The following is a 10674-nucleotide window of genomic DNA, read 5'->3' as shown; positions in this document are numbered from 1 at the left end:
ACAAAGAACTTACTGAGTGCCTTTTTGTTCCCCTGATGACAAAGAAAATTTTTCATTTTTATAACATTGTATCCCCAATTCTTAATTAATATCAGGCACAGGTGGTGTAAGGGATAACCACAGTAAATCACAAAAAGGGTATGAGCCTCCAAAGAACTATTATTAAATATAGGCAGGTCATAAAACAATGCTTTAGAATGATGGGACTGTCAGGTGCCACATTTTCAATCTATACTTCTGAAGCTGGTTCCTCTATATTTGCAAAAGGAATTTTAGATTACATAATGGAGCTTAATTATAATTAGAAGAAATGTCATTCAATCTTTGATTAAAATACAATTTGATTATTTCAATGATTTGCTTTTCCTGTATAGTTTTACATTTTTTCAAATGTATTTAAGATGCAAAGTAGGATGGGCAGCTTCAAGTTAATAACAGGGGTTTCTTAAAATATAGGAAAATACTAGGGTTATTATCCTCTCATTTTCTTTGAAAATGAAGCAAATCACAGAACTGCAAAGTCTTCATAATTATATTCTCACATTGAAAAACATGGTCATCAATCACAAATATACCTGAAAGTATGTTTATGCACTTACAAGAATCTTAATGTCACTTTTTCATGGAGAAGTATTTCCAGATATTTTTACATAAGTATTAGTTCTCCTCTTTATTCCTAATCCTCTAATCATGACCTCTCCCTGGACAACATCTTAGACCTGATTCAATTGCTGGACTGAACTCCTAGAAGGCAGTGATGTTTACACATCTATAATATCCCAAGACTCACACATAGCTCTAGTTATCTGCTGAACTTTACTCCATTTCCTCTATAGACTTCTCCTTGGAACTTTCCTTTAAAAGAATCTTGGAAAGTCAAGAAACCTGAATTTTAACCCATAAAATGGTATACTTTCATGTCTTGTGGCAGTTTCAGTGCCTGCTATTTTATGTCAAAGCTGTTTGCCTATCTGATTTTTATGATTTCTTTCCTTCTGCTACCTTTGGGTTTTTTTTGTTCTTCTTTCTTTAATTGCTTTAGGTGCAAGGTTAGGTTGTTTATTCGAGATGTTTCCTGCTTCTTAAGGTAGGATTGTATTGCTATAAACTTCCCTCTTAGAACCGCTTTTGCTGCATCCCATAGGTTTTGGGTTGTCCTGTCTCCATTGTCATTTGTTTCTAGGTATTTTTTGATTTCCTCTTTGATTTCTTCAGTGATCACTTCATTATTAAGTAGTGTATTGTTTAGCCTCCATGTGTTTCTATTTTTTACAGATCTTTTCCTGTAATTGGTATCTAGTCTCATAGTGTTGTGGTCGGAAAAGATACTTGATACAATTTCAATTTTCTTAACTTTACCAAGGCTTGATTTGTGACCCAAGAATGATCTTTCCTGGAGAATGTTCCATGAGCACTTGAGAAAAATGTGTATTCTGTTGTTTTTGGATGGAATGTCCTATAAATATCCATTAAGTCCATCTTGTTTAGTGTATCATTTAAAGCTTCTGTTTCCTTATTAATTTTCATTTTGGATGATCTGTCCATTGGTGAAAGTGGAGTGTTAAAGTCCCCTACTATGAATATGTTGTCGATTTCCCCTTTTATGGCTGTTAGTATTTGCCTTATGTATTGAGGTGCTCCTATGTTGGGTGCATAAATATTTACAATTGTTATATCTTCTACCCTAAGCAATCTACAGATTCAATGCAATCCCTATCAAACTACTACTGCATTTTTCACAAAACTAGAACAAAAATTTCACAATTTGTATGGAAACACAAAAGACCCCGAATAGTCAAAGCAATCTTGAGAACAAAAAATGGAGCTGGAAGAATTAGGCTCCCTGACTTCAGACTATACTACAAAACTACAGTAGTCAAGACAGTGTGGTACTGGCACAAAAACAAAAAGATAGATCAATGAAACAGGATAGAAAGCCCAGAGATAAACCCATGCACATATGGTCACCTTATCTTTGATAAAGGAGGCAGGAATGTACAGTGGAGAAAGGACAGCCTCTTCAGTAAGTGGTGCTGGGAAAGCTGGACAGGTACATGTAAAAGTATGAGATTAGATCACTCCTTAATACCATACACAAAAATAAGCTCAAAATGGATTAAAGACCTAAATGTAAGGCCAGAAACTATCAAAGTCTTAGAGGAAAACATAGCCAGAACACTCTATGACATAAATCACAGCAAGATCCTTTCTGACCCACCTCCTAGAGAAATGGAAATAAAAACAAAAGTAAACAAATGGGACCTAATGAAACTTCAAAGCTTTTGCACAGCAAAGAAAACCATAAACAAGACCAAAAGACAACCCTCAGAATGGGAGAAAATATTTGCAAATGAAGCAACTGACAAAGGATTAATCTCCAAAATTTATAAGCAGCTCATGCAGCTCAATAACAAAAAAACAAATAACCCAATCCAAAAATGGGCAGAAGACCTAAATAGACATTTCTCCAAAGAAGATATACAGACTGCCAACAAACACATGAAAGAATGCTCAACATCATTAATCATTTGAGAAATGCAAATCAAAACTACAATGAGCTATCACCTCACACCAGTCAGAAAGGCCATCATCAAAAAATCTAGAAACAATAAATGCTGGAGAGAGTGTGGAGAAAAGGGGACACTCTTGCACTGCTGGTGGGAATATGAATTGGTACAACCACTATGGAGAACAGTATGGAGGTTCCTTAAAAAACTACAAATAGAACTACCATATGACCCAGCAATCCCACTACTGGGCATATACCCAGAGAAAACCATAATTCAAAAAGTCATGTCCCAAAATGTTCAATTCAGCTCTATTTACAATAGCCCAGAGATGGAAACAACCTAAGTGTCCATCATCAGATGACTGGATAAAGAAGATGTGGCACATATATACAATGGAATATTACTCAGCCATAAAAAAAATGAAATTGAGCTATTTGTAATGAGGTGGATAGACCTAGAGTCTGTCATACAGAGTGAAGTAAGTCAGAAAGAGAAAGACAAATACCATATACTAACACATATATATGGAATTAAGAAAAAAAAATGTCAGGAAGAACCTAGGGGTAAGACAGGAATAAAGACACAGACCTACTAGAGAATGGACTTGAGGATATGGGGAGGGGGAAGGGTAAGCTGTGACAAAGCGAGAGAGAGGCATGGACATATATACACTACCAAACATAAGGTAGATAGCTAGTGGGAAGCAGCTGCATAGCACAGGGAGATCAGCTCAGTGATTTGTGACCACCTGGAGGGGTGGGATAGGGAGGGTGGGAGGGAGAGAGACACAAGAGGGAAGAGATAAGGGAACATATTTATATGTATAACTGATTCACTTTGTTATAAAGCAGAAACTAACACACCACTGTAAAGCAATTATACTCCAATAAAGATGTAAATAAAGCCATCACTTGGGGGAAAATAAAAGCTGTTTGCATAAAAGTATATATAGGTTGCTAAAAATACAAAACTCTGAAATGCTTTGTAGATTGCTTATTTTAACTGAGTGCTTAAGTCGCCACACACAAATATTCAGTAACCATATATACAGAGATTGTTCAACTAGCTCTGATGGCCAGAATATGAAAAGCATACTATAATGCAAGCACACACAAAGACTCACAACTTCTTAGGTAAATATTTCAGAGATCACTAATATTATAATAAATCTGAATTGAGTGAGACATATAAAATGGTGTATGAATGTTCTTGATTAGAATATTTCACCCTCTCCAAAATGTAAGAAAGCCTACTTAAGTGTCACATTATGATACCAGTCTTATCTAGTTCTAACATCACAGAATGGTAAATATTTTAGTGTCTTCTGGTATCATCTATATTAATTTAACTGAAACATTGTTTTGATATATTTACCACTGTGGTTATCTGACCCTATGTGCTTGACCTTAAAACAATAACCACAAAAAGTGATGCATAATGGAGACTGGCATTACTAAAATGTATCAATAATATTGAATTGTGTCACAAAGAAAGTACCTTTTGTCCTTAAAGTGATTTTATATATGATGTATATGATTGATATCATACTTGAGATATCTTACAATTAAGAAAAAACAATTTAGAGAGGAGAGGATCAAGATTGTGGCATAGGAGGATGTCAAATACATCAATAATACATCTACATGTGGAAACATTCTCACAGAAAACCAACTGTAAACTGGCAGATAATCTCTTATACAACTAATGCTGCAAGAAAAATTCCCATGTAACTCGGTAGGATGGGAAAAAAAGGCATCAGGATGGGAACAGCATCCCTAGGAGGAATCTGTGAAGGAATGAAGGTAAACACGGGTAGGCTGCTGACCTGGGAAGCCCCCTTGCCTACTGGGGGGTCCACCAGGACATACTGAGGGGGGCTGTAGGAGCTTGGTCTCTGCTCACAAGGAGTGTGCGCATGCTGGCTAGCTGGCAATCAGGGCTGAGAGAGACCTGTGCTGCAGACTGCCACCTCTCTGCAATTCCCAGACCACAGTGCACACTGGGCAGGTCTGCTAGTACACAAAACTTCTAGGCACCAAATTTTGGGTTGACTGGCAGGGGAGAGAACTCGGTCTAGTTGCAAAGAAGATAGCCCAGAGGGCCTAGGGTATGACCTGGGCTCAACCTTGTAGCCCATTGTCAGACTGTGCCCAGACTGTGTGGGCACATGCACTTAATGGGTGGTGCTGACCTGAGAGCCAATTATCAGTGCTCACACTGTGGGGGTAGGTCTGGCAGTGACAGATCTTGTTGCCATGAACACTGAGTGGTGCCACAGATTATGTGTCTCAGGGAGACGGCCCCTGGGGAGGAGTATGCAACAGTTCATTTCCCAGCAGGAGTCCTCCAGTTCCACCCACCACAGCTTGGAGTTGGATCTGGGGCAGACAGGTCCAGGGAGAGTCCTCCTACAGAGGTGGCACAACCACATTGATACCTGCAGCCCCAGTGCCCAGGCACCCAGCACCAGTCTAGCACTAGGTCTGGAACAAACACAATGGAGAAAGGGATGCATCCTTGGCTGCTTCTGGACAGAACCACAGACACCTGCACAGATGGCTCATAGTTTCACTGTGATCACATGGGCCTCACTCACTTCAGCACTGAGAAAGGCCTGTATCACTATGAACTTCACTCTTAGAACTGCTTTTGCTGTATCCCATTGGTACTGTAAGTTTGTGTTTTCATTGTTTGTCTCAACATATTTTCTGATTTCCTCTTTGATTTCATCATTGACCCATTGGTTTTTTAGTCTCCATGTGTTCTTCCCCCCCACCTCATTTTTCTTTCTGTGGTTGATTTCTAGTTTCACACTATTGTGGTTAGAAAATGGATTAATTGATATCTACAGGACACTGTATGCTAAAAAACAGAATACGCATTCTTTTTAAGCATGCATGGAACATTCTCGAGGATAGACCACATAATAGGTCACAAAACAAGTCTCAACAAATTTAAGAGGATAGAAATTTCAAGCATATTTTCTAACCACAATAGTGAAACAATGAAAACACAAACTTACAGTATCAATGGGATACGGCAAAAGCAGTTCTAAGAGTGAAGTTCATAGTGATGCAGGCCTTTCTCAGAAGCAAGAAAAATATCCTAAGATACCACCTAAAAGAACTGGAAATAAAACACATAAATACCAAAGTCAGCAGAAAGAAGGAAATAATAAAGATCAGAGTGGAAATAAATAAAATAGAGATGAAAAACAAATAGAAAAGATTGATAAAAACAAGATCTGGTTTTTTGAAAGATAAAAAAAATTGACAAACCTCTAGCCAGGCTCATCAAGAAGAAAAGGGAGAGGACCCAAATAAACAAAATAAGAAATGGAAGAGAAGACATAACAACTGATACCACAAAAACACACAGAAAACTTAATAGTGTGAACAATTATATGCCAACAAATTGGACAACCTAGAAGAAATGAACAAGTTTCTAGAAACAAAGCCTGCCAAAACTGAGTCAAGAAGAAATAGAATTTCAACAGACCAATCACTAGAAGTAAAATATTATCTATAATAATAATAAAAACCTCCCTGCAAATAAAAGTCCAGGACCAGACAATGTCACTGGGGAATTCTACTAAACATATGAAGAACTTATTCCTATCCTTCTAAAACTATCTGAAAGACTGAAGAAGAAGGAACACCCAAATTCATTCTATGAAGACACCATCACCCTGACACCAAAACAAAAGACACTAGAAAAGAAAGAAAGGAAGGAAGGAAGGAAGGAAGGAAAGAAGGAAGGAAGAGAGAAAGAAAATTACAAGCCAATATCCTTGATGAATATATGTGCAAAAATATGCAACAAAATATTAGCAAACTGAATCCAACAACCCATGAAAAGGCTCATATACCATGATCAAGTTGGATTCATTCCAGGGTTGCGAGGAAGTTTCAACATACACAAATCAATGTAATATACCACATTAAAAGGAAAGACAAAACACCTATGATCACCTCAACAGATGCAGAAAAAGCATTTGATAAAATTCAACATCCATTCATGATTAAAAAAATTCTCACCAAAGTGGGTATAGAGGAAACATACCTCAGCATAATAAAGGCCATTTACTACCCACAGTCAACATAATACTCAACAGTGAAAAGCTGAACACCTTCCTGATAAATTAAGGAACAGGGCAATGATGTCCACTCCCACCACTTCTATTCAAATTAGTATTGGAAGCCTTAGCCACAGTAATCAGACAAGAAAAAATAAAAAAAGATATCCAAATTGGAAGGGAAGAGGTACAATTGTCATTATTTGCAGATGACATGATACTCTATACAGAGAACCCTAAAGACTCAACACAAAAACTATTAGAATAAATGAATTCAGCAAGGGAGAAGAATACAAGATTAATATACAGAAATATGTTTCATTTCTTTACACTGACAATATCACAAAGTGAAAGTAAAACAATCCTGTTTAAAATTCCATAAAAAATACCTAGGAATAAACTTAACCAGGGAAGTAAACAATCTATATGCTGAAACTATGAAACATTGAGAAAGGAAACTGAAGATGATTCAAAGAAATGGAAAGGTATCCCATGCTCTTGGATTGGAAGAATATCATTAAAATGGCCTTACTACCCAAAATAATCTACAGATTCAATGTGATCCCTGTCAAATTACCTTTTTATTTTATTTTATTTTTTACAGAATTAGAACAATAATCCTAAAATTTATATGGAACCACAAAAGACCCAGAATTGACAAAGCAATCCCAAGGAAAAAGAGCATAGCTGGAGGTATAACACTCTCAGACTTCAGACAATACTACAAAGGTACAATAATCAAAACAGCATGGTATTGGCACAAAAACAGACATCTAAATCAATGGAACAGAATTGAAAGCCCAGGAATAAACCCACACATGTACAGTCAATTAATCTATGAAAAAGAAGGCAAGAATATACAATGGAGAAAAGACAGTCTCTTTAGCTGGTATTGGGAAGGCTGGACAGTCACATGTAAATCAGTGAAAACAGAACACTCCCTCACAACACACACAAAAACTCAAAATGGTTTAAAGACCTAAATATAAGACATGACACTGTAAAACTCCTGGGAGAGAACATAGGCAAAATATTCTCTGACATAAATTGTATCAGTATCTTCTTAGATCAGTCTCCCAAGCCAAAAGAAATAAAAGAAAAAATAAACAAATGGGACCTAATCAAACTTAAAACCATTTGCACAGCAAAGGAAACCATCAACAGAAAACAAAGATAACCTATAGACTGGGAGAAAATATTTGCAAATGATGCAACTGACAATGGATTAATTTCCAAAATATACAAATAGCTCATACAATTCAATAACAAAAAAAACAACCTAATCAAAAAATTGTCAGAAGACCTACATCAACATTTCTCTAAAGAAGACATCGAGATGGCCAACAGGCACTTGAAAAGATTCTCAACATCGCTAATTATAGAGAAATGCAAATCGAAATCACAATGAGGTATCACCTCACACTGGTCAGAATGGGTATCATCAAGAAATCTACAAATAACAAATGCTGGAGAGAATGTGGAGAAAAGCGAACCCTCATACACTATTCATGGAAATATAAATTGCAACAGCCACTATGAAGAACAGTATGGATGTTCCTTAAAAAACTAAAAACAGAGTTACCACATGATCCAGCAATCCTACTCCTGAGCATATATCCCCAAAAGATGAAAAATCTAATTTGAAAATATTTATGCACTCCAATGTTCATAGCAGCACTATTTACAATATCCAAGATGTGGAAAAAACCCAAGTGATGGTCAGCGGATGATTGGTTTAAGAAGATGTGGTATACAGATACAATGGAATATTACCTAGCCATTAAAAGGAATGAAGTATTCCCATTTGCAGCAACATGGATGGACCTAGAGATTATCATACTAAGTGAAATAAGTCAGAAAGACAAGCATTATATGTTATCACTTATATGTGGAATCTAAAATATAATACAAGTGGATCTATATACAAAACAAACACATTCAGACATAGAAAGCTTACGGTTATCAAAGGGGAAAGGGAGGAGGTAAGGGATAAATTAGGAGAACAGATTGGCAGATCCAAACTACTATACATTACATAGGTAAGCAATGAACATTTACTGTATAGCAAAGGGAACTATACTCAATATCTTGTAATAACCTATAATGAAAATAATCTGATTTTTGCTGAACCATTTTGCTGTACACCTGAAATTAACACTTGTAAATCAACTATACTTACAATAAAAAATTATATAAAAAATAAAACAATTTATAATCCATCTCTAATTCTTACAATCTTGATATATATTTTATAAATCCGTACACCTATCCTATTCTCATCTCTTCCTTTATTTTCTTTCTTCTTTCCTTCATTGACTTATACTTCAATCTAGATCTCAGATAGATAGATAGTTGGAAAGAATAAATAAAGTATTTTGAAAGTTGTGATCACACTATTGATAGAGTTAACATTTTTTAAATTTGACAAAAGACTGTATTGTGTTTGCTCAGGCCACTGTAACAAAATATCACAGACTGGGTGGCTAATACAGTAAGCATATATTTTCTCACAGTTCTATAGCTGGGAAGTCCAAGATGAAGAGGTCGACTAGTTTGATTTCTCCTGAGACTTCCTGGTTTGCAGACTGCAGAAGTCTTACTTCATCCTCACATGATCTTTCCTCTGTGCTCACACATCCCTGGTGTCTCTCCCTCTTTTTATAAGGACATTAGCAGTATTAGATTAGGACTCACCCATATGACCTCATTTACCTCTTTAAATTACCGTAATTACTCCTTTGAAGGGTTTACTTCAAAGAGGTAATTCAAATACAGTCACATTCTAAAGTACACTGTGTGTTAGGATTTCAACATTAAACTTGAGGGTATACAAATTAGTTCATAACACACTGTAAGCATTTTCTCATGTCATTAAGTATTTTTAAATTGTAGAATATTCTAATATATTGATACACAATTATTTTACCCATTTCCTATTGTTAAACATTATTTTTGATTTTTTACAATTGTAAAGAGTGCTATAGATAATTTCCTTAGAAAATAAGTAATTGTGTGCATCTTAGGTTACTTTCTTGGTCTCAAAATCCTAGAGGTGAATTTATTCCATCAAAAATTACAGGTGTTATTGCTAAAAATTCAGAACTTTCCCCAACATACTTACCTACCAGCAATTTGTGAGTTTTGTGTTTGCATGCCCTGACCAAAGTGACTTATTAAAAGATTATTGCTATTTAAATATGTATTTTATTTAGAAATGTTTTTATATACTAGTGTGATTGATTATATTTACCATTCATTTGCAATTTTTTCATTAGCATTTAGTATTCTTTTGTAATTTTTATTAGCATTATTTATGTGATAGGTGCATATTTATAGCAATGTTTTCCTTTTCCTTAGCTTTTAAAAGAATTCTCTTTAGAAAAGATGTTAACATATTGTCATAAAAGTATATTTTACAATATTATCTCTAGTGTTATATTTTCACTTTTCTTCAATCTGTAGAAAATATTATTTGCTCTATAAGATGAATTAGGTTTCAATATTTCATGGTTAATTACACATCCCATCATATTAATTAAAACTTTATTGACTGCTTTAAACATCTATTTTACCCTGATGAAAAACTTTATCCACTATTTTTATTTTTAGGTAATGATTTCAATTACTGTTTTAGTGAAAACTTCCACAGGCCTCCACCACATCTTCCCAACTAGTACCTGTGCCCAACATTCTACCTTTTCTATGATTATGGATGGATTATTCATGCTTTTACCTTGTCCATTAGCCATCCTTTTGTGCAGTAGATATCATTCCTTGACTACTCCTGGCAATGCCCCAGCAATTCTACCATGTATCTATAATTCTTCACCCTCTACAGATTCATCCCCATTAGCATTCAAACATGTATTTACCTCAGCCATCTGAAAACAACAAAAACACACAATTTCTGAACTCCACTCCTTCCTCCTGCTGCCACCATATTTACTTTCCTTTAAAGAAAAATCACTGAAAGAGTTGTGTGTTCTCCCTAGGCTGAATCATTCATCTTAGTTTATCTGAGTTAGTCACAGTTTGGTTTTTCCTGAAGAAAACTGTCCTGTATTAAATAATTGTATGCTAATGCTGATT

Source organism: Phocoena phocoena, chromosome 5 (assembly GCF_963924675.1).
Source record: "Phocoena phocoena chromosome 5, mPhoPho1.1, whole genome shotgun sequence".
Lineage (NCBI taxonomy): Eukaryota > Metazoa > Chordata > Mammalia > Artiodactyla > Phocoenidae > Phocoena > Phocoena phocoena.
The sequence above is the reverse complement of the archived record's forward strand: the minus strand, read 5'-3'. Positions refer to the sequence as shown.